The sequence below is a fragment of the Marmota monax genome, unplaced genomic scaffold (assembly GCF_021218885.2).
Source record: "Marmota monax isolate L192 unplaced genomic scaffold, Marmota_monax_Labrador192_F-V1.1 WCK01_AAM20220418_F8-fsc00696, whole genome shotgun sequence".
Classification (NCBI taxonomy): Eukaryota; Metazoa; Chordata; class Mammalia; order Rodentia; family Sciuridae; genus Marmota; species Marmota monax.
In genome coordinates, this window is record NW_026692050.1 from 72,181 (window position 1) to 95,419 (window position 23,239).

A 23,239-nucleotide genomic window follows, 5' to 3' on the forward strand; every position below is an offset into this window, starting at 1 on the left:
TTTTCTCTATTACATTTGAGCTTGAAAATCTCATGTGCCATGGTTTCCAGATCCTATACTCTCCCAGTTATCCTCACCTATTAATCTTTATGTGTAATATGCATTTAAAAGGGATCCACTGTATGGTCCCACTAGGAAAAGGCATCCCTCTCTTTATTTTATTTTTTTTTAAAGAGAGATGAGAGAGAGAGAGAGAGAATTTTTAATATTTATTTTTTTAGTTATTGGCGGACATGACATCTCTGTATGTGGTGCTGAGGATCGAACCCGGGCCACACGCATGCCAGGCGAGCGCGCTACCGTTTGAGCCACATCCCCAGCCCCATCTCTCTCTTTAAAACAGATGTTCTGCTTGTCTAAAATATCTGAGATTATGCTAGTTTTTAACTGGAATTTATACTTGTCCCTCATGAATTTAGAGTTTGCACACTTCTGTTTTGGAGGTTTATGATTGGATTGCTTGCTCCTTGTTGTCAGTGTTTATTCTTTCAGTTGCTTAGGCATGTGCAAGTTCAAGTTAAAATTTTTGTCTTCAGCCCTATTGCATATATTTTTTAAACCTTCATTTTATTTATTTATTTATTTATTTATTTATTTATTTATTTATATGTGGTACTGAGGATCAAACCCAGTGCCACATACATGAGAGGGAAGTGATCTATCACTGAACAACAACCCCAGCCTGCATATATTTTAAAGACCTCTTGACACCATTTAATGTAACTGAAAAACACTATCAAACAACAACAACAAAACACTATTAAATCTTAAAGATAGCTAGTGTTCTTGTTGCTTTTAGATATTTCAAAGAATTTTGTTTGGCAATAATTTATGTAGATTCATTATTTTTGTGGTTATATGTGTCTTGCTTTTACATAACCTTCCACTTTCCCAAACACCACATCATTCTCCCAGAGCGAAGAAAGGCATAATTGCAAATTTTCACACCATCATGGGAAATCCAGAGTTACTGAGAATTCCAAACATTCAACTTGACATTTAGCATATATAGGTGAGACCTCTGTGGAGCCAAATTTGGGGGAGCGGGATGAATAAGAAAGACTGAGAAATAGGTGGTATAAACCTGATATTCTTGCGGAATCCATACATAAAAAGGTGCATGAATAATCCAATTTCACTAGTACTGAGTTCATTTTCAATTACCCTGAAAGTTGAAAATATCATAAGTCAAAATGCATTTAGTACACCTAATCTACTCAACAGTCCAGCCTACCAATACAGTACAATGCAGAATGTTGGTTATTTATCCTTAAGATGGTGTGGTTGACTGGGATCTGCATCTTTGCTGTCGCTGCCCGGCATCCTAAAAGATTATCATACCACATATGATTAATTATGGAAAAGGAAAATATTCAGAATCAGAAGTGTGTTTTATACTCAATGTATATCACTTTTACACTAATGTAAAGTTTAAAAACAAGTCAAACTATCATTATGTCCGTGCCTCTCCCCCCCCCCTCTCTCTCTAGAGAGAGAGAGAGAGAGAGAGAGGAGAGAGAGAAAGAGAGACATGATTTTTTTTTTTTTTAGCACCAGGGAATGAAATCAGGGGCACTTGACCACTGACCCACATCCCCAGTCCTATCTTTTATTTTATTTAGAGACAGAATTGCTTAGCATCTTACTATTGTTGAGGCTGGTTTGAACTCAAGATCTTTCTGCCTCAGCCTCTGGAACTGCAGGAATTAGAAGTGCATGCCACTGCACTCAGCTTATATTAAGTTCAAAATGTTTAGCAGTTACTCACTATTATATGTCAGGCATAACTCTTGTGAGTATTAGGAATATAGATTTGCATCCATTCAGAAAGACACCACTTCATCTCCTGTACTATCTTTATTTATAAAGAATTAAATTATTTATTTTACTGTTGTTAAAACTCAGAACCAAGACAAATTGTTTAAATAAAATTTTGTTTACTGCAATTTTAGTATTGATGATGGATGCAAGGGCAATGAAAACATTATAGAAGCAAATCATGTCTGTAATAAATGAGGAGAAATAAGTAGGAGATAGGTACCTAATTTCAAAGTGCCTATCGTACAGCATAGAAAATGAAGTTTATGCCTAAACTTAATGGTATTCTTTTGAACAAGAAGGATAGAATGCCATCCTTCATGTTGGGCAGGGAAAAATTTATTGTTTAGATGTTTTTTATATCATATAAGGGTACACATATTGCTTTCCAAAAAGCAATAATTTGGTCCGAGAATACAGGATGAAATCTTAGTTTAAAATAAAATGATTTTGTTTCCACTTACACTGAAATTTTTTTGCTGGAATAACTTGCTATGATGAAGTTTCCTATTATTTTTATCCATTTTTTTCACATTTATCATATGGTAAGACAAGAAAATACCCAATTTGTTTTGAGAGTGCTTCTTAAACTATTGATTGAGAAGTTAAAAAAAAAAATCCCTCAATAAGGGAAATATAAACAAAACCAGTTTAAAACATTAATTTAACTTGTATAACAGATATTCTCAATTTCATATGAGACATATTTATTCCCAATGTAAAAATGTGCTGGTTTAGCTTAGTTAAATATAATACTCTTTATTGAGTGCAGCTGTAAAAGTGCTAAGCAACTTGCATGATGTTATCCCAAAACTTTTTAAAGTAAGTCTTCTCCCTGTTTACATATAAGTACAATCCCTTTACTCTACTGATGTCTCTTCTATTTTAATGGTACTCCCCCAACACTTTTACTTTTTTTTTGGGGGGGGGAGTATCAGGGATTGAAGCCAGAGGCACTTAAACCTTGAGCAACATCCTCAGACCTTTCTATTTTTTACTTTGAGACAGTGTCTTGCTGAGTTGCCTTGGGACTCGCTAAGCGGCTGAGGCTGGCTTTGAACTTATGTCTTGCCTCAGCTCCTGAGCTGCTGGGAATAAAGGCATGCACCACTCTTTCCAGGAAGTACATTTATTTTTGCATAATCACATAAATACAGAAATGAGTAAAAACTAAGATGCTAGGCATTAAAACTTTGGTATTTCTTTGCTTTCTTCAGATGTAGGTTGCTTTGTGATAATTTGTATGATCCAAATCTTTTTTAAGTTAATAAGTAGTAGTGCCACATTTTTAATAAAATCATAGAATTCTTTTTCTTAATAAAATTTGATGTAAAAAATAGAAGTATTCAAAATTACTCCATTGACATCAGAACTTTCAAAAGTACAAAAGTGAGTGCATAATATAAGTTGGTCAGTGTTAATTGTATTGAACAACTGAAGGACTCAGCTGAGTGTTGTGGCACACACATTATCCTAGTTACTCAGGAGGCTGTCACAGGCGGATCAGAAGTTTAAGGCCTACCTCAGCAACTTAGTGAGTCCCTGTGTCAAAATAAAGATGGATGGTGGTGATAGGAATGTAGCTCAATGATAGAGTGCCCCTCAGTTCACTCTCCATTACTGAAAAAAGAAAAATTGAAGGAATCTATGTTTCTATCTTAAAACATTTTCAGTTTGTTTAAAATGGTTCAAAATCAGATAAAATATTTAGGCTGCTATGTACATTACAATAGCCAAGTTATGGAACCAGCACAGGTGCCCATCAACCTAAGAATGGATAAAAATACGTGGTATATATAAACAGTAGAATTCTACTCAGCCATAAAGAATAATGAAATTATGGCATCTGTTGGCAAATTAATGGAACTGGAGAACATCATGCTAAGCAAAATAAGCCAGACTCAGAAAGTCAAGTGGTGAATATTTTCTTTTATGAAAAAGCTAGAGATAGGGAAAAAGGATTTCAAAAAGAAAAATAGAAGGGAAACCAATAGATGAAGTTGCTTGAGAGGGAGGGAGAAGGAGAATGTATGGGGGCATACTAGTGAACAAAATCTACCAAATTATGCTTGATTTATGTAAATGTACCACAGTGAATCCTGCATGTACATATAAAGTTAATACATTATATGTGCATTTTATATATATATATATATATATATACACACACACACATATATATACATATATATTGCATTTAAATAATAATTATAGAAGGGACATCAATAGGGGAAAGCAAGCAAATCAGGGGTACTTTGGAATGAGAGTGATAAAATTATGAAAGTTTGAATGTGGCATAATGAATCCTACTATTATGCCTAACTATAATGCACCAATAAATAATTTAAAAGAAACAAAGGCCACTATAAAATAATAGTTTACAACCTGAGTGTTCCCTCACATCTCTGGAAATGGCACAGATTGTTGCAAACACTTTAAAAATCTTCATATGTGTCAGTTTAAAAATAGATTTATTTTAATTTGAAAAGGAAAGAAATTCAATAACCTTAAAAATATTTACCTAATTCTATAACAGTGGCAAACAATTATATGGTTATTGGCCCTTCAATACTTGGTCTTTGGCAGATGAGTGGGGACAATATTAAAATTTGGGTTGTTACTCAGTTAATGTTGAATGAAATAGGAGCTGTAAAATAACAAATGATGGGCAAGTATGATACTGTTTCTGAGCTTTTAAACCTGATTCACCAGGAAGTGACTCTAGCCTGAAAAGTGGCATTTCTCAACTTGGAGTTGAATGTAGGAAAGTTCTTAACTCAGATCGATTTGTCTACCTCTCTAGACACTGTTTCTTATCATGGGAATTGCAAGGGCTTGATTACAATTGCAAAAAGTTCAAATACTGTATTTTTGAGTACCAAAAGTTTAAGAACCAAACGTGAGGAGAATGATGGATGAAGTGGCAAACTGAGTCTGGGGTATGTGGATAGTTGTGCTAAACTAATGCTTATGCTATCCCTCTGAATCTTCCCTTGCTTCTTCCTTCCCACATTTAAATCTCTCACTGCAGGTGTTTCAAAAATTTTAAATGATTCTTATTCATGATTTTCAAGGTTCCTTGTATCATTTTCTATTTTAATTTTTCATTTTTCTGGTTTCAAAAATATAGAGTGTTTCACCAATCAATGAGATGAGACCTTGAAATCTTAAAAAGAGCACAATTATCTTGTTAAGAGCTCTTTGAATCCAAGAGCTCAAGGGCACCTTAGAAATCACTCTTTTGGTTGTACTTTGAAATGCCTAATCACTTTTCCTCCACCTAGGTACATTTTTATTTGATGATTCAACCCAATCTTAGTTTATATTTCATTTTTTTAAAAATACCATTTCATCAACTGTATTACAAGTTAATGTTAAAGATCAGTTTACTGTAAGATTCAAATATGTCTCTCTTTATAGATATGATCACATCAGAACTTTCTTGTGTTCTATGGTGAAACATGTTCCAAATTAATAGTTTGATGTAGCTAAAGATAAAAATATTGAAAATGGAAATTTTAAAATTCTATGGATGGAATCGGTTGCTAATAGATGATACAGTAGATAATTCCTTAGCATCACCGGGATGAATCAATTTTTCATTTATTATGAACATTTTTCCTTCAAGGGATGTATGCCTAATCATTTCTGAATGATTCACAGCTAAACAGAAATATGGGGAACTGGAACCAAAATTTTGGTCTTCAATAGATCAGAGACCTGTCTCATTAACATATTTTTCATAGATATTTTGCTGAAGTATATAAATAGATGCAATTAAATGCTGCCATTTTTTGAATTATCATAAATTTTGTCTTTCTTTCATATAAGTATAGTTGCAGTTTATTTTGGGGGAGGGAGGTTAAATCAGCCTTTATTAGAATGTTGTAGCAGTTGTGTTTGGAGAAGGTGGTCCTACAGAATAAGGATTTTAAATTAAAGTCCCTAAATGCATCAGTAGGAAAATGGGCTGGAGAACAACTAAGAATAGCGGTGCCCAGTCTTCTTGTAGGCACACAGATGTGCATGTAAGTAGGATTCCCTCACATGGGTACAGGGGTGGCTCAGTGTGTGGTATACGCAGAATGGCTTATACCTTTCCTCACAGAATCAATTTTTAAGGAGAAGGGCAAGAAATAAAAATAAAATAAAACTAAAAGCAGACCTGATCCTTTTAAAAAAACATTCTGTAGATTATAAAGGGGAATAGTGAGAGAAAAGAAGTCTAAAAGCAGACCCTGACAGCAACCCCCAGCTTTAAGGAAAGGCTAACTAAACCCAAGTGGAAATCCTTAAGTCTGGGGAAAAGCAGCTGGCCACACATCTGGACACACTTGTGCTTGCTCACTGACAGGTGCACATGCCAGGGTGGCTTGAGATTGTGTCCATCAAAAATATAGGAAAAGAAAAGGAAAAAAATAATAAAATAAACCACAACAACAATAACAACAAAAACCCCACAGCAGCCCTCCCTCCCAACTTCCTGCTCAGGTTCCTGGATGCGGCTGCCAGTTGATTCTCTCCTCCCTGATTTGAGGGCAGCGCACCACTTCGGGAATCCCTGGGTCTCTGACTGGGTCTGGCTGCATTAGTTCTTCTGCTACGTGTGGGAAGTCTGGGGGTCTCGAGCAGCAATGGAGGCTTTCAGCTGAAGCAAGAGCCATGTTGGCTGTCTCTGTATCCATCAGTCATCTGGGTTGGGCCAGCCATCTCTGCTGGGGGACTGCGGCACCATCAGTGAACCATATTCCAGGGTATGGGCCTGGTGGGACTACACTATGCATGGCATGGACCCCTGGACCTGCGCGGTTTACTTTAAATTCCTATCATCATGAGGTGATTAGGAAAGCGCGCACGCGCACACACACACACACACTTCAACCTATAGGTTGCCATCATAGGAGGCAGTGGAAGACTGGGAACCTAAGATGGGGAAAAGCAAAAAAGAAAATGAAATGCCTCGCTCGACTTCAGAAGCTCTGGGAGCCAGCCTCGCCTGAGTGTGTCACAGTATCCAAGATGAACCCACTGTGTGTGCCTTCCGGGGGCGGAGGGAGGGGGCCAGAAGCACAGCCAGCCCCCCGAGGTCCACTTTTCTGCTGGTGTTGGTAAACTAAAGGCAAAGAAAGAAAGGAAGAAAGCCCACGGAAAGGTCCCTCAGTTATGATCCTTGTCCACCATGACAGCACCACTCTCCCCAGCTGCGATGAGGCTCTGCAAGAAAGGACTGAGATCTTGCTTCAGTAGCAGCATGGCCATCACTTGCTTGCAGAGGGCAGTGTAGTGTGTCCTTTTAGACTTCATGTCACTGTGTGAGGTTCGCATATCCACTGGCCCATCTCTCACCAGTCTATCACCTCTGCCTATTGTGGTGGCCTCTGCTGCCCTCAGCAATCCTTGGGATGGACCTGATCCTGGCTCAGGTGTCACTCTTGTATCTCCATCAGAGTTTAAGTCTGAAGCTGAGGATCATCTCTCCAGTTACATTTTCTTACTCTCCACATCATCCTCTCTAGGGTCCGGTTCAAGGGCTCATTTCTGATTTAGTGTTCGGCATGCTTCCTCAGTCATTCTTAATGGGGCCGCGGATCCTCTGGGCAATGCTCGGGTTTGCGGAGCTGCGGGGCCAGGCGGAGGGGCCAGGGGTGCCAGGCCATGAGTATTCGCTATGCCAGTGGGGCCGCCTGGGGCCCGCGGCATTGCTCCACCGGTCTGCCCACTTGCCTGCGCCACCCGCCCACGCCGCTGGCCAGATCAGCAGTTTATTTTTTGAATAGTGGATATTATTTGATTGCTGAGACAGACTTACATATAGCCTGATCCAGAAGAAAATAATCCTTTAATATTATAGTAAGAAAAAATATGTGACTTTTAAAAAATTTAGTGTTTATATGCTAAATATGAACTGATACCCTTATGGACTTGGGAACAAAATTTGCAATTAATTGTTATTATTGTTTATATGAATTATACAACATGATATTTGTTGGTAGATAATGTTATCTTATTATATCAGTTAATCTTTTGGAAAGTAATTATTTATTTGATGCTGATCTCTTAGCAAGTATCCTGGATTGACTGCGGTTTTTTTTTTGTTGTTGTTTCCTAATGCAATTCCTGGCATATAGCAGCTACTGAATGAATGTTGAATGTATGAGTGAATTTAGAGAGGCTAGTTTTAAAGTTTTTATATATATATATATATATATATATATATATATATATATATATATAAAATCACAATCTTACTGAAGAGTAATAATTTAGGGTATCTCTCCTATTAAAGAATGGATACAAAATTTAGATTCTATTCATTGTTGATGATAAATATTCAGATACAAGCACAGACTGGAAGTAGTTTCATTAGAAATAGTTTGGCAGTCACAAAAATACTTAGTTATGGTGCACCAAAATGTAAGTTGATAAAGAAAATAATGTTATAATCTGCTGGAAGGTTGCAATTACTCTTAAAATTTAGAGTTATTTGAGTTATTTTCACATATTTTATCAAAACAGAGAAAACTATTTGAGACAAATTTATATCTTGAAGCTAGTATGCTTGCACTTAAAGGATAGTGTGTTTGATGTGAGGAATTTGATAAAAAGAATGGCTTACTAGGAGAAAAAGAAACCTGACTAGGGTTTAGAAGAAATATATTTAAAATTAGTACTCAAAAAATCATCCACATTTACTTATGTTTGAAATTTTTATACTTAAAGTGCTTCAATGCAGTTAAATTATAAGATTAGCAGATATTAGATTTACATGAAATGAATTTTCTACTAAAAATGTTTAAATAAAATGTTTTTTCCACATTACTTGGTTAGTAATAGACAAAAAGTCATAGCTGTGAATATGTATAAGCAATGTACTTTAAAGGAAAAATTATTACGTTGAAATATTAATTTATATTTTTGTTTATTCTCTAATTTTATACATATATATGTATGTATGTGTGTTTATATATATATATATATATATATATATATATATATATATATATATATATATATATAATTTCTTTTGAATCATTTGTTGGAATGTGGAATCAGTCAAAGAGAGCTTGGTGAAGAGGCTAGTCCAAGGGTAAGAATTAAGATTAAGAGTAAGGCCATAGTTAATATAAGGCTAAGATTATTTGTTTGGGAAGCTCAGGGGAGGGGGAGAAGAAGAGCAATTTCTAAGTCAAATAGAAGAAATGTGATTGCAACAAGGAAAAAATTTATTGAAAATGGTAAGAGAGCAGATCCTATGGGATCAAAATCACATTCGTAAGGGCTTGCCTTTTCAGCATATACATTTAGTTGAGGCAATCAAAATGCTACGGAGATTAGTAGTAGAGCAATAGAAGAGTTTACAAAGAGGGTTACTATAAGGTTTATTATTCTCTTCTGGATTAGTTCCAGAACTAAATGATTGGAAGTCAATTGTACTAATTAATACTAAGAGAATATGAGCCTCATCAATAAATAGATACATAGAGGAAGAGTCATACGACATCTACGAAATGTCAGTATCATGCGGCTGCTTCAAATCCAAAATGGTGATTTGATGTAAAGTGAAAGTTTAGTTGACAAATGAGACATACTAGGAGGAAATTTGATCCAATAATGACATGGAGACCATGGAAACCTGTAGCTATAAAAAATGTTGAGCCGTATACGCCATCTGAAATTGTAAAGGATGTCTCTAGATATTCAGAGGCTTGGAGAAGGGTAAAGTGAAGTCCTAAAGCAATTGTAATTGATAATGCTTGAACTATATGTTTTCGGTCTCCTTCTATCAGGCTGTGATGAGCTCAGGTAATTGAGACTCCTGAAGCTAAAAGAACAGAGGTATTTAATAGTGGTACTTCTAAGGGGTTAAGTGGGTTGATCCCTACTGGAGGTCAGCAGCTGCCCAGTTTGGGAGTTGGGGCCAGACTAGAATGGTAGAATGCTCAGAAGAACCTGGCAAAGAAGAATACTTCTGAGATAATAAATAGTACTATACCATATCGTAAGCCTTTTTGGACAATTGATGTATGGTGACCTTGAAATGTGCCTTCTCGTACAATGTCTTGTCACCATTGATATATTGTAAGGGTATTAGCTGTTAGGCCTAGTGTGAGGATAAAAGAGGAATTGAAGTGAAATCATATTACTAAGCCAGATGTTAGAAGTAAGGCAGAGAGGGCTCCTGTTAAGGGTCAGGGGCTGGGGTTGACTATATTGTAGGCGTGGGTTTGGTGGGTCATTAAGTATTATCGTGTAAATATAAGCTTACTAGGAGAGTAAAGACATAAGCTTGAATTAGTGCAACTGCAAATTCGAGCATTGTTAATAACACAAGAATGATGAAAGTTAAAATAGCTGTAGGAGGGCTAATAGATGTTAATACAAGGGTTGCTCCTCCAATTAAATGTATAAGAAGATGACCGGCTGTAATATTAGCTGTTAGTCGTACAGCTAATGCTATAGGTTGAATGAAAAGTCTGATTGTTTCGATAATAATAAGTATGGGAATAAGTAGGATTGGGGTTCCTTGTGGGAGAAAGTGGGCTAATGATGCTTTAGTCTTGTGACGAAATCCGGTAATTGCTGCTCCTGCTCATAGAGGGATAGCTATTCCTAAATTTATTGATAGTTGGGTTGTTGGTGTAAAAGAGTGAGGTAATAAACCTAGAAGGTTAGTTGAGCCAATAAATATAATTAACGAGATTAATATTAGGGATCAGGTACGTCCTTTTGGGTTATGCATAGCCATTATTTGTTTTAATACAAGTTGGATTAGTCATTGTTGGAATGACACTAGGCAGTTGTTTACTAGTCGAGTAGGTGAGGGAAACTTTAAATATAAGAGTGTAGGATTTGATTGTTTTTTAGAGAGTAGTGAGTCATTGCATAGTTTTAAGAAAGGGAATGATTTACAATCAATCATTTTATAGTCAAAGCTATAAATATAATCATAATATGTAAAGCTATGCCATAATGTTTATGAAATTTGTAATCATAACCAAATCCAAGTAACTTTTAGTAGAGACTAGAAGTATGGTAGAGGCAGTGAAGAGGAGGTGAAGGGTAAAAACATTCTAGAGAGATGTAGTACTTAAAAGTTGAAGCCATCTGCAGTGGTTTACTCCTGTAATTCCAGTGGCTTTGGAGGCTGAGGTAGGAGGGTTGCAGGTTCAAAGCCAGCCTCAGCAACTTATTGAGGCCCTAAGCACCTCAGTGAGACTCTGTCTCTAAACAAAATACAAAAAAATGGCCTGGGGATGTGGCTCAGTGGTTAAGTGCCCCCGAGTTCAATTTGCAATTAAAAAAAAAAGTTGATTAGACATGAGAGATGGGGAAGAAGCAGTGGTCAAAGATGACAAGTATTTTGATGATAGCAATTTTCTTTTAGAATCCAAAATATTTGGTCTGGAGTTGCAGCTCAGTGGTGAAATGCTTGCTTCACAGCATGAGAGACTGGGTTTGATGCTCAGCAACACATAAAAATAAATAAATAAATATTATGTCCATTTACAACTAAAATTATTTTTAAAAAATCCAAAATATTCTTTGTATGTCTCTCTTGAATGTATGACATCAGATACATTTGAGATTCCTAAAATTTCTTTTGACGAACCAAGCTTCCACAATGACCATTAAGAAATATGTAGTGAAATGCATTCCCCTGTACAGTATCTTGAGTCTATGAAAAGACTGGATTTTGAAGATTTAAAAATGATTATAACTTCAAGAAATAGCTCATGGAGACGAGTGCAGTAGACTTTGGAATAACATCTTCCAACTAGCTGGGCAGACTTTTAACACCTCAACTCCCTGATATTCTCGCTTTCTGGTTGACTCTTGACTTCCTTTGTCTGCTTCTTATCTCCAATCTGAGAGTCAGAAATTATAATTTAGGTGTGAAACAATTGTTTAAATGTCTATATTGAAGGAAGAAACAAATGCTTCTATCTCAGACAAATTAAGGTTATACTTAATTATTTCACAATTAATAGGATGCTTTTTCAAAACACATACTCATACAACCCAAAATGCTCCAATTATCTTTTATTTAAAATTTCCACTTAAATCAAGAATTTGAATGTTTGATACATATGGTAATATCTCATCAAATGATATGGTCTGTATAAATGATGTCATTTCTACCTAATAAACCAGAGCCCATGGTATTTCTTAAAAAAATCTTACTCTCAAACAAATAAACTCCCCAGTGATTTATAATTTGCATCTCTCTTCCACCCCATACACCAGTCTGGCTTCCAGGGAAACATAAAACATTTTATTAAGAAATTTTAATTGTTTTAATGCATGGCACAAAAATAATTTGCCCAACTGACTCCTTCCTTAGAATTAATGCACTATGGACAAAGACTTATAAAAGAGTTTTTAAAGAACAGTTTTCATTATTCACATTAACACAATTTACTGTGGCTAGAATATGAAATTACTCGTGATCTAGAAGTTAGCACTGTAGTAATCTTCATTAAAATAGTTTCTAAGGAGTGTAGTAAAATGGTCTGGAAGGCATTTTAGGAGAAAAATCCAATACCATTTCTAGGATTAAAAACTGCATTTATAAAATTGAAATATGATCATTGTTTTTGAATAGATGAGTGGACTATAAGTGATAGTATGGATTTTTGTATTTCCTAACAAATAGCTTAAGGCCAGCAATACATATGTTTCTTTCTGGAGAGAATAGTACAGAAGGATAATTTCACATTTATAACAAAGGTTTTAAGAAAAAAATACCCTTTAATGTAATGTAATGTAATGTACCTTAAATTGTAAGACAGATATAAAAAAAGGAGAAAAATGACAACTTAGAATCTTTGCTTCCATAAGCCCCATATGTGAGATGAACTTGAGAGAACTATCCTAAGTGGAATTCCCAAACTTATGAGGTTGAGAGCCTGTCTTCCATTTTTTATATTATTCATCCTTGTTTTAAACAATCCTGGCAGTTGTATTAAAAGCATATGATTGATTTGATACTGAAATTTTTATATTCATTGATATAATTAGAGATGCTGCTAAGTTTGAAGGCTGTGATTTCTGATATTTATTGTGGGCTTTGAATACATAAATTCAGTGGGACTCTTAGAGCTGCAAATTATGTTTATTAAAACATGGAATCAATGGTTATTATGTTGTAAGACTTACTTTTTTGTTTATGAGGATGTATGTTTACTTTGAGAAATAAACATTCCCTTAAGACCTGGTCATGAATTATTGACTTTGTGAAGTTGAATATAACTGGGAAATTCAGAAAAGGACAGGATTTTCTTTATCTTTTTGAAAGTACTTTATTAATGCTTTTACTTTTCCCAAATGGATTTGTCCCAGTGATTTCTAATTGGTTTTGGGTGTATGAAATCTGCCTTTATGATAAACATTAAAATTGGATAACCTGGATGTTTGAATATTTAAAAAACTGAAATTTTAGGCAGGTGAAACCCAATTTGTTTATAACATGACTTTCAATTTAAACACACCATGGCACAATAGTGACATTTCAGAATTGGTAAGCTACAGATAATGGGAGTAAAATGACACATTGATTAACATATCATCTGGAAGCAGAACTCCTTTAGAAAAAGTTGGCCTGGGTGTTGGAGGGATTTAAATGCCTGTTCCAGTTTCTTCATTCTGGGATTGAAGAAGGCAAGCTATTGCTGTAGGTATAGTCACAATTCTCAATGGGCAAACATGCTGTTAGCAGTAGGGTGGAGGATTGTGGTAGAGGGTTTATGTGCAGCCAGAGGATTGTAACCATTTCCTCTGTGCATTGTGAGAGGGTCTGTTGACAACAATGGAAGCACATGCTTTCTCTCAACCTACATCATATCACCATCTTCCCACACAGAGGCATCTCTAATTTCAATGAATATCAAAAAACTTCACTATCAAATCAGCCATATGTTTTTAATACAACAGATACAACACCCAATATTTTTAAAACAAAACACTGTCGCTTGTACACTTCCTTATTTTATGTGGCTTCTTAAGGACAAGAAAAGCTTTGAGATTTGGTTTTTTTGTTTGTTTTTTTGATTGCATAGTCAATATAGAATCAATATTCAGCAATTCAGAATTAATAAATCATAGTTTTTACATGAGCTAATATAAAATGAAAGCTTTTCTACATAATTGTCTTACAAACTTAAAAGCCATTATCTGCTTATCTGCTATAAATACTTGATCTTTAAATTGATGGATGTGAGGACAGCACAGGAAATCTATTTAGTAGCTATGGAAGAGTTAGTGGTAATTAATAACTTTATTGTGTTTTTGTATTGGTAACATCACTACATGGAATCAAGCAGAGAGGACCAGGGAATTGTTTAAAATACGAAATTGATTGAGAAACATTTCATGAAGCACTCAGTATCTCTATATCAAGGCATCTCAACTTTAGCACTATTGACATTTTTTCCCAAGAATATCTTTGATGTACAGAACTGTCCTGTGAGTTATAAAATATTAGTAGCATCCCAGAGATGACAGTAATTGTGTGCCCCTCCCCAACTGCTATAATAAAAATGCCTCTAGACATAGCTGAATGCATGTGTGTGGAGGCCAGAAAAATGTCTTTCACTCCTCCCTCATTCTTTGAGAACCACTGGCCTGTATGTTGTTTTTAATCATATGAATTGAAAGACAAATAAGATTTTTTTAAAAAGATTTTTTTTTGTTGTTTTGGTTCATAAAATTACTCAGATAATCATTCCTTAAGGGTAGTCTGATATAATTGTGGCCTGGGGTTGCAGAGAGGTGTCACCTCCTTGCAATGTTGAGGAACAATGCTCTTCACATCTAGTCAATAAACTTAATGAAAAGGAGATGGGAGGGAATATTGATTCTGCTAAGAACAATGACATGTCATGTACTGTTACTGACACAGAAATTATAGGGAGTGTTTTGAATGTTAAAAGATCAATACATACTGACACAAAGTCATAAAGAAGATGAATTTACTGAAGGCTTCTTCAGCTTTTGAAGTAATTAATTAGAAAGCCAGATACCTTATATTGCCAAGAAAGGGCTGCATTTTCACATTCTGCTTTTCAATTTTAAGAGAAAGAGACAAATGACAAGTAAACAAGTTGTTATCTGTAATTTATTCATAAAAGCTATTTCCAGGGTGTGTCATAAGGGCAATGTTGTTTTTGCTTTACCCCTATACCTTTCACATCTATAGTTTTATAAAAATGATAATTGATAGTCATTTAAGCACAGCATGATAAAGAAATGTCTTTGGAATGATCCACAGAAATGAGATTCTATATTCATTCAGAGGACATATATTATGCTTTTCATGCCAGGCTCTGTGTAGAAAATATAGATACTAATAAAGATACTAGGTGCTTGAATATCCTATTAAACTAATTCTCAATGAATAGAAATCTTCTGATTAGAGATACTACTCACCATCAATGTATTTTTTGACTTTTCCAACTGATTCTGTAATTGTAAATGCCTGTCTACAAGTTATTGAGAAGTATAGGTGAAGACATGTATTAATATTTCTGTTATGATTATGATATCTGAAGTTTAAGATTTTTTTTTTCTTTTCATGAGATATTCTAAGAATTTTCACATTTTCGATTCTTAAAGCACTGGAAATTTAATTTTGTTATGAGGTAGGTGTTACATTTTCTTTTCTTCCAAGTGACAGTTATTAATTTGGTCAAGTGCTTTCTGGTTGCATATAAAATCCTGTGGGATTTTAATTTGAATTGCATTAAATTTCCACAACAGTTAATGGATAATTATAATATTGAGTCCCCCCATTGGTGAATTTAGGGCATGTTAACATTTAATCAGGTTTTCTTATATGTCCTTCAACAATGTTTGTAACCTTCACAACAACAAAAGTCCTGCTTGATGTTTTATGTTGTTGTTGTTTTTTGGTTCCTGTTGTTACAATAGTATTTTCTAATTAGTTTCCACTGTGTACTGGGAAGCTATTAATTTTTGTGTATTGGTCTTTTGTCCTAGAAATTTTCTCTCCTTTCTTGCTACTAAAGAAAACCTTTTTGTTTTTTGTCTTTTTTGTTCTTATTCTTGTGCCCTTATTCCTTATCTTGTCTTATTACAAGGATCTCCAGTACACTGTTTGACCTAATAGTCACAATTATCTTACTCTTGCTTTGATAGTACTACATCCAAAATGTCACTATTCATGTGATATTTACCATATGATTTTTTGTAAATATATTTCATAAGGATAGAATGATATCCTTCTATTTCTTGTTTACCAAGATTTTATTTTTTAAATTAAATTTAGTGTCTATTATATCATATGCTTTTTCGAAATATCTTCTGAAATGATAACACATTTCTATTTTCTCCTTCAGTCATCTAATGTAGTTAATTATATTGATAATTAACTTCTGATAGTTAACCAGTCTTTTATACCAGCACTAAATCTTTCCAGGTCATATATTTTTGTTTTGTTTCAAACATATGGTTAAAAATCACAGTGCATTTAACACAAGATGATGGGAGTTGATGTGTTTTAAAGAAATAAAATCATTTTCTCAGACTTAGAACTTAATTTTTTGATTACTGTAATTAGACAATATTATGAACTTACCCTATTTCATCTGTCATTTGAAATGTGAAGCAGTTTTTTAAGTTGGTATAATTTAATGAAAAATATATATTATAATTTTGGTTTCTATTTTTCCTTTTTGAAAATACTTGGCTTTAATATTATTTGGTTAAGCTCTCTTAATATGAGAGATCATGTGTATATGAGATACCTATGGGATTTAGGTGATTTGTTGTCATTTCATCATGTATCTTATTTCCTAAAACAGCATTTATATAATCAGAGTCTCAAGCTCAGTACCCAAGTTAACTTTGCCTTCACATATAATGTAGGCTTACCTCTTTTATGAAAGCATATCAGTAACTTCTCTGTCTTCCCATGGTTTTTCAATCAAGTGGCACAGAACTTTGTGTTGACTGCTTAAAAACAATTTTTCAGAGAGTTGTATTACTTTTAATGCAAATCCCTGTTATTAAATGTCAAACATTAAGTCCATAAATTTATACAAAAGATGCTTTATTCACACATTCTAGGGGGTTTCTACTTTTTTTCCATTAAAATGAATGAAACATAACTTGATTTACAAAAGGATTAAAACATGATTAAGTTTCAGGAGTGTCATGTGAAATGCCTAGATGGGAAATAATAGATAATTTATTTTTCCTTTTTCTAAATATTAGAAATGTTTTAAATTAAATTACTTTATGGCAATTATTATCAGTTTAATTCTCCTGACTATGATTAGAATGTATAGGTAAAAAGATGCCTGGAGCAACAGCTGATTTTAACTTTCATTCTTGCAGTTAGATTCCTGGGGATGGGTATGTTTAGTCATTAGTTAAGTAAGGACAACCACATTTTGTCCAGAAATGGAAATTATTCATATATTAAAGGAAATTAGAAAAAAATGTGTGCAGTCTGCAAAAAATAAGATATCATGGGATAAATTATCCATATTCTAATTTTGGGGGGTTGGTAATAAGTGAATTCTGAATTAATCTACAATGTATTTTCTGTGGGTATCTCTTTTATTGAATATTTATTAATTTTAATTAATATTAAAATGTTCGCATTCAAAATTGAAACAATTTTAAGAAATTTTATGAATGAATTTTATTCTATACATTTTAATCTAGGAATAAGTAGATAATTTTTGTGTACTTAATATAGAGATAAACGTGTAACTCAGACAGTAATTCCATGCTCAATAAATTAAGAATCTATAGTTTGCATTTTTATATTTGTCCAATCTCATACTGTTTAAGATAGATCAGAACAAATTTATCTTTAACATTTGAAAAGAGAAAGAAGCATATTACATGTCAGAAGTCTAGACCTGAACTGTCCAATGGAAGTTTCCATAGTGAATAAAATCTTGTATAACTGCATTGTCTAATATCATACCCAGCAACAATATAAGGATATTGAGCATTAGAAATGTAGCTAGTACCATCGAGAACTATATTTTGAATTTTATTTAATTTTAATTAATTTTGTCTTGCATACATATATTCACATGTGGCCAGTGTCTACCATATTAGACAGTGCTGGTCTAGAATCAGGTTCTCCAACCTTGTCATCATAGCCATAATCCACTACTACAATATCAACATAACTCTTGTTTTTATAAAGTATGCATTTCAAATTTGAAGTTCAAATACATATTATTAAAATCTATTTGGCTAATATTTCACATGTGGATTAATTTACATTTTAAATAGCATACTGCCATAAACTAGAAAAATTCTGAACAAAGCAAATGCTGAAGAATTTTATTGTGTGTAGGGAAAACTGATGAAGGCTAGTACAATTGACCAGTATATTTCTACCAGTTTCCATGCCAACAGAACTTTTGATTATTGGGATATTTGATGATAATTGACACAATGGAATAAATATGAAATACACATCCTAAGACCATTTTTATTCTCTATTAATGTTAAAAAATCTCAAACTAAGATTACTTGTTAATAACTTTCTTTAAATAAAAAATTTTCTAAGACTCTGATATGGAACTAAGAGGGCCATAAAAATAAATTTATATTTGAAATATTAGATATAAAATATTAGATCTGTTACTGAGGTCCATACTTTTAAAGAGAATTAAACTACCCCTTAAGATTATACAATGATGTCACAGTAACATTTTAAAAGCCAGAAATAATCAGAAACCACATTTTTACATGGTGAATGACTACTATTATAAAATATTTTGTTAACTACTTTATTTCTAAGTATTTAAATTATGAATTAAAAATTGATAAAGAATTGTTGCATATACTCTGAGGGAATGAAATCTTAAAATAATTTTCCAGGCCTTAAACTCAAAAGCTAGATTCCAAGTTTTAGTTTTTCAGAAAAATGTTTCTATACATTATTTATTCCAGAATAAGATACAATATATAACTATATGTTTTATTTTCTTTAATATTTTTTCAGCAAATTCATTTCAGACATTAATTGCTGTGTAGGCTTTTTCTAAAAGGTATTAATGTTCTTAACATATAAATATACATGTACATATATGCATACATGTATACACTTTTAGAATTAAAACCAACATAGAATTATTTTGTTAATACTGCTTGAATAACCTCATTTAGTCATTTTGGGCATGTAGACATATATGAAAGATAAAATATATTTAAATATAAGATATAATTTCAAAAATTTAAAACGTGAATCTCACACAAATAAAAAATGAAAATATGTGCTGAGGTTGTGGCTTAGTGGTAGAATGCTTGCCTAGCACATGCGAGGCCCTGGGCTCAATCCTCAGCATCACATAAAAATAAATAAAATAAAGTTATTGTGTCCAACTACAACTAAAAAATAAATATTAAAAAATTGAAAATATGTCAAAGACTTTTAGTCATTAAAAATGAACACTGGCAAAATGATACAATGGTTTGAGAACTTTATAAACAGTAGTTTTATCACCCATCTCAAAAAGATGCTGAATTAAGTTGCTAAGTTAGAGACAAATTTGATTAATATAGAGCAATAAAACAATCTTTTTTCCAGAGAGAAAAATATGCATCTCTAGTGAAAAAAAAAATATATAACTGTTCCCAAAATTAGGTCCTAATCAAACAGTAAATACTAAGTGTGACAGAAATACATCCCTGACAGAACTGAATTTTTGAATGTGTCTGTCAAACAATGCTCAGTAAGACATTTAAAGTTGTATGTCCATGTACATATGTACAACTATAATGTACCAATTTAAAAAATGAGGAAAAAATACAATAACAACAGACATGTGGCCTTTATCTTATTTTAAGGCGTTTGATAATTTTTTTAACAAAAAAGGAAGTATTAGATCTTAGAAATTTTTTTATCAGGATAATACTTTTTTTCCCAAACCAAAACTCTATTATAAACAAAAAAAATCTAGATTATTTCTTCAGAAGCTCTTGAGAGATAAATAATTTGATTTTGCAATTTATGCATCACATTTTACCAACACTGATAACCTTAGAAAACAAAATTTTGTCCATTTTAATGTGGTGACAAAGACTTTAAATATCATTGTAATTATTGATCAAACTAGAGTGGGTCGGCATGCAGACAATGCAGAGTGCAAGCCTTCCTGTTTTCTCTCAGTATTAAACCTACCATTTCAGAGACCACTCTGCTTCCATCTGTGAGATTAAGTCTCTTTCTAGGCCACAAAGATTCTTTGGTTAAGTTATATGGGCTGGTGGTGGGGTGGGGGGTGAAAACCTGAAACTGGAAAGGATATTATAAGAAATCCCTGTTTCTTCCTGCCTCCCTCCTTCCCACCCTAATTTTTTTCCTCCCTTCCTGCCTTTATCAATTCCTTCCCTTTTTTGTTCTTTCTTTCTAGGTTAAGGAGGCTTATTTCTCCTTTCTGTGCAGGTGCTGGGTGCCTGCACTAGAAGGTGAGAAGACACTAACAACTCCTTGATAGGATGTGATAGGAGAGTGTCATTGAACAAAATGCACAGATCAAAATAAACAAGTGACTAAACAGATAAAAAAACATAATGGTGTGTGCTTCTCCCAGAAGAAGGTCTGTATAACCTGTTTTTTTGTTTTTGAAAGGGAAGTTGAAGCAACAGAAAACACACAGGCAGGATTTTTTCCTGTGTTGGATGATAGCACAAAGTTCTTTCCAATAGTTTTCTAGAGAAACAATGCAATTCAATTTAAAGCAATGAGCAGTGGGGAGGGGAAGTAGGTAGAGTAGCATGGATATCTGAATTTTAGTTATTGACACATTATAAACTTGCAATAGCAAAAGTACTGAGGCAAGAATAAACAGAAATCTATATTATGGTATATTATGGAAAAGAATTTAGCACAAGAAAAGTGGTATTTTTGAAAAAAATATACTAATATTTTAAGATTTGTGATTGTATTTTTGTTTCCTTCTTTTGATTGTTTATCTTTTCTGTATTTTTAAGAATAAATCTGGCCGGTATGTGCATGATGGAGGCCACAGCGGCAGTCATGGTGGCTCGGTGTGTGAGGCTGGTGCAGCACAATATCCCAGCTTTGGCGTTGTCTCTCAGGCCCTCTGATTGGTTGTTGTGCACAGCTACAAAACAAAAGAACAATGCCCAAAGCCTGGAAGAGAACGTGGGTCACAATGAGCAGAAGACTAGAGCATCCTTGGAAGAGAAGGTCAAGTTTGAATAGCAGCTGACACTATGGAAAAATACAAATGAGCTGTGGCAGATATTGAGAACTTTAGACAGAGGAGCCAAAAACTGGTGGAAGAGGCAAAATTATATGGCATCCAGGGCTTCTGCAAAGACTTGCTAGAGGCTGTGGACATTCTGGAGAAGGAAACGCAGAGTGTTCCAAAGAGATTACAGATGAAAACCCTCACCTGAAAAGCTTAGATAAGGGGCTGGTACTGACCGAGGTGCAGATCCAGAAGGTGTTCACAAGCATGGCTTACTCAAGCTGGACCCCATTGGAGCCAAGTTCGACTCCTATGAACATGAGGCACTGTTCCACACACCAGTAGAGGGCGAGGAGCCAGCACGGTGGTGCTGGTTAGCAAGGTGGGTTACAAGCTGCAGGGGCACACCCTCAGGCCTGCCCTGGTGGGGTGGTGAAGGAAGCATAACTGCCTACTTCAGGGTCTTTCGCTTTTAAGTCACTTGCTGTAACTCTTGAAAGGCGGTCTATCTTTTCTCCTCTGAGAGTCCAGCCTTGATGGAAAGGTTAAATGGCTGCAAAGAATCAAGCTGGGTACACAGTTGCTTCTAGGAACTCTGGTCCGGGAGTACCACACGTTTAGTAGCTCCATATACTTCCAGAAGAGGGCAGATGGGACATTTGGAGTATCGCGAATAACACTGTATCTGCTTTAAACTCATGATTGCAAAGTACTTTAAACAAAAGTTTTTCAGGAACTGTCTGGCTGCCTGGCCACCCATCTGTGCCAACGTCTGCAGCTCACTGCAGCACTGAGTCCTGGCACCTTTGGCCATTGCTGGGTTCACTCTGAGAAGAAAAGGCCAGAGGGGAAACATGTTTCTTGCTTAAAAAAAAAAAAAAAAAAAAAGGATGCCTACCTTGAGAACATACAAGTTCATTTATAGCTAGCATCTAGATGTCAGGAATGGTCAACCTTGGCTTTTCTGTGGAGACAGGAAGTGAGCATGTGAATGTGAACATTCTTACCACTTTACTTTGCCAAGTGAATTTGACAAAGTAAATGCTTTTTTCCATCTCAGTTGTTTAAATCTATTCAGTTAGTTACTAATAACCTCAAGGTATATTCCCAATTAAGATAGACCTTCTCAGTGGGGACTGCTTGCTTGGTATACTTAAAATGTTTGTTTAATTTTTAAATTTTATTTAAGAGGATTAAAAGCCTAATGTTTATTTTCCTAAAAAAAGAATAAATCTGAATTATTATTATATACCATATATAGCATATTGTATCAAAGTTCAAAATCATGTGGGAACCATAAAATACACACACAAACAAACATCACACTTCACACTTTTATTGAATTAGATAATTAAAATGGGGGTTTCTTTGATTTCACTTGTCAACATTGAATAGTAATGAGATGTGTAGAACAAAAAAGCAAGGAATATAGTCTCACTTTGCTAAGACAATTGGATTATAGAAAGATTACCTAACCATATGCTGCCCAACATTTTAGGATTCTCTGTTTTTTGTCAAAGCAGATCTGGCAAAGAAGCATGTTTTCTGTTTTGCTCCAAGAAATGATAAACTTCACTTCAGCATTTATTATGCACAATGTATGCAAAATGCAATGAGTCAACCAACTCACACTTTTGTGTTAAGCAAATACAATCTAAACATAAGAAAATGTCATGTCTAGTAAAATGTGCCACAAAGGCCAAGATAAGAAAATGAGTAGCTAAAATATGCAATTAGCGCATTCACTGAAGAAAACCAGGAGGATATTGAGATGAGCCATATAAATATAATTCTATGCTTTTGGCTAAGAATAACATTACATTTATAGGAAAATTTAGGCTCACATTTAGAGAGAAGTTCTGCATTTGATAAAGAATGAAAGAGAAAGCATCTATGAAGACAGTCATATAAAAGGCAGTCATATAGAAGTGTCAAATGTGATCTTTTTTTTAAAGAATGGGAGCATATGCTTCATGATTTTTTTCATGTTTCAAAAAGTGATTGGGCTGGGGATATGGCTCAAGCAGTAATGCACATGCCTGGCACGTGTGGGGTGCTGGGTTCGATCCTCAGCACCATATAAAAATAAAAAAATAAAGATGTTGTGTCCACCTAAAACTAAAAATAAATAAATAAATATTTAAAAAATTATCTCTCTCTTTAAAAAAAAGTTATCATATTCTTTTCCAATATTTGAGACAACATTATTCAGTATT

At 34.1% G+C, this 23,239-nt stretch overlaps 1 pseudogene; it reads left to right on the top strand.

Annotated features, from left to right (window-relative positions):
* The window catches only part of LOC124099260 (grpE protein homolog 1, mitochondrial-like), a 40,416-nt pseudogene extending 17,426 nt beyond the window's left edge, over positions 1-22,990 (top strand).
* Positions 22,991-23,239: the final 249 nt, after the last annotated feature.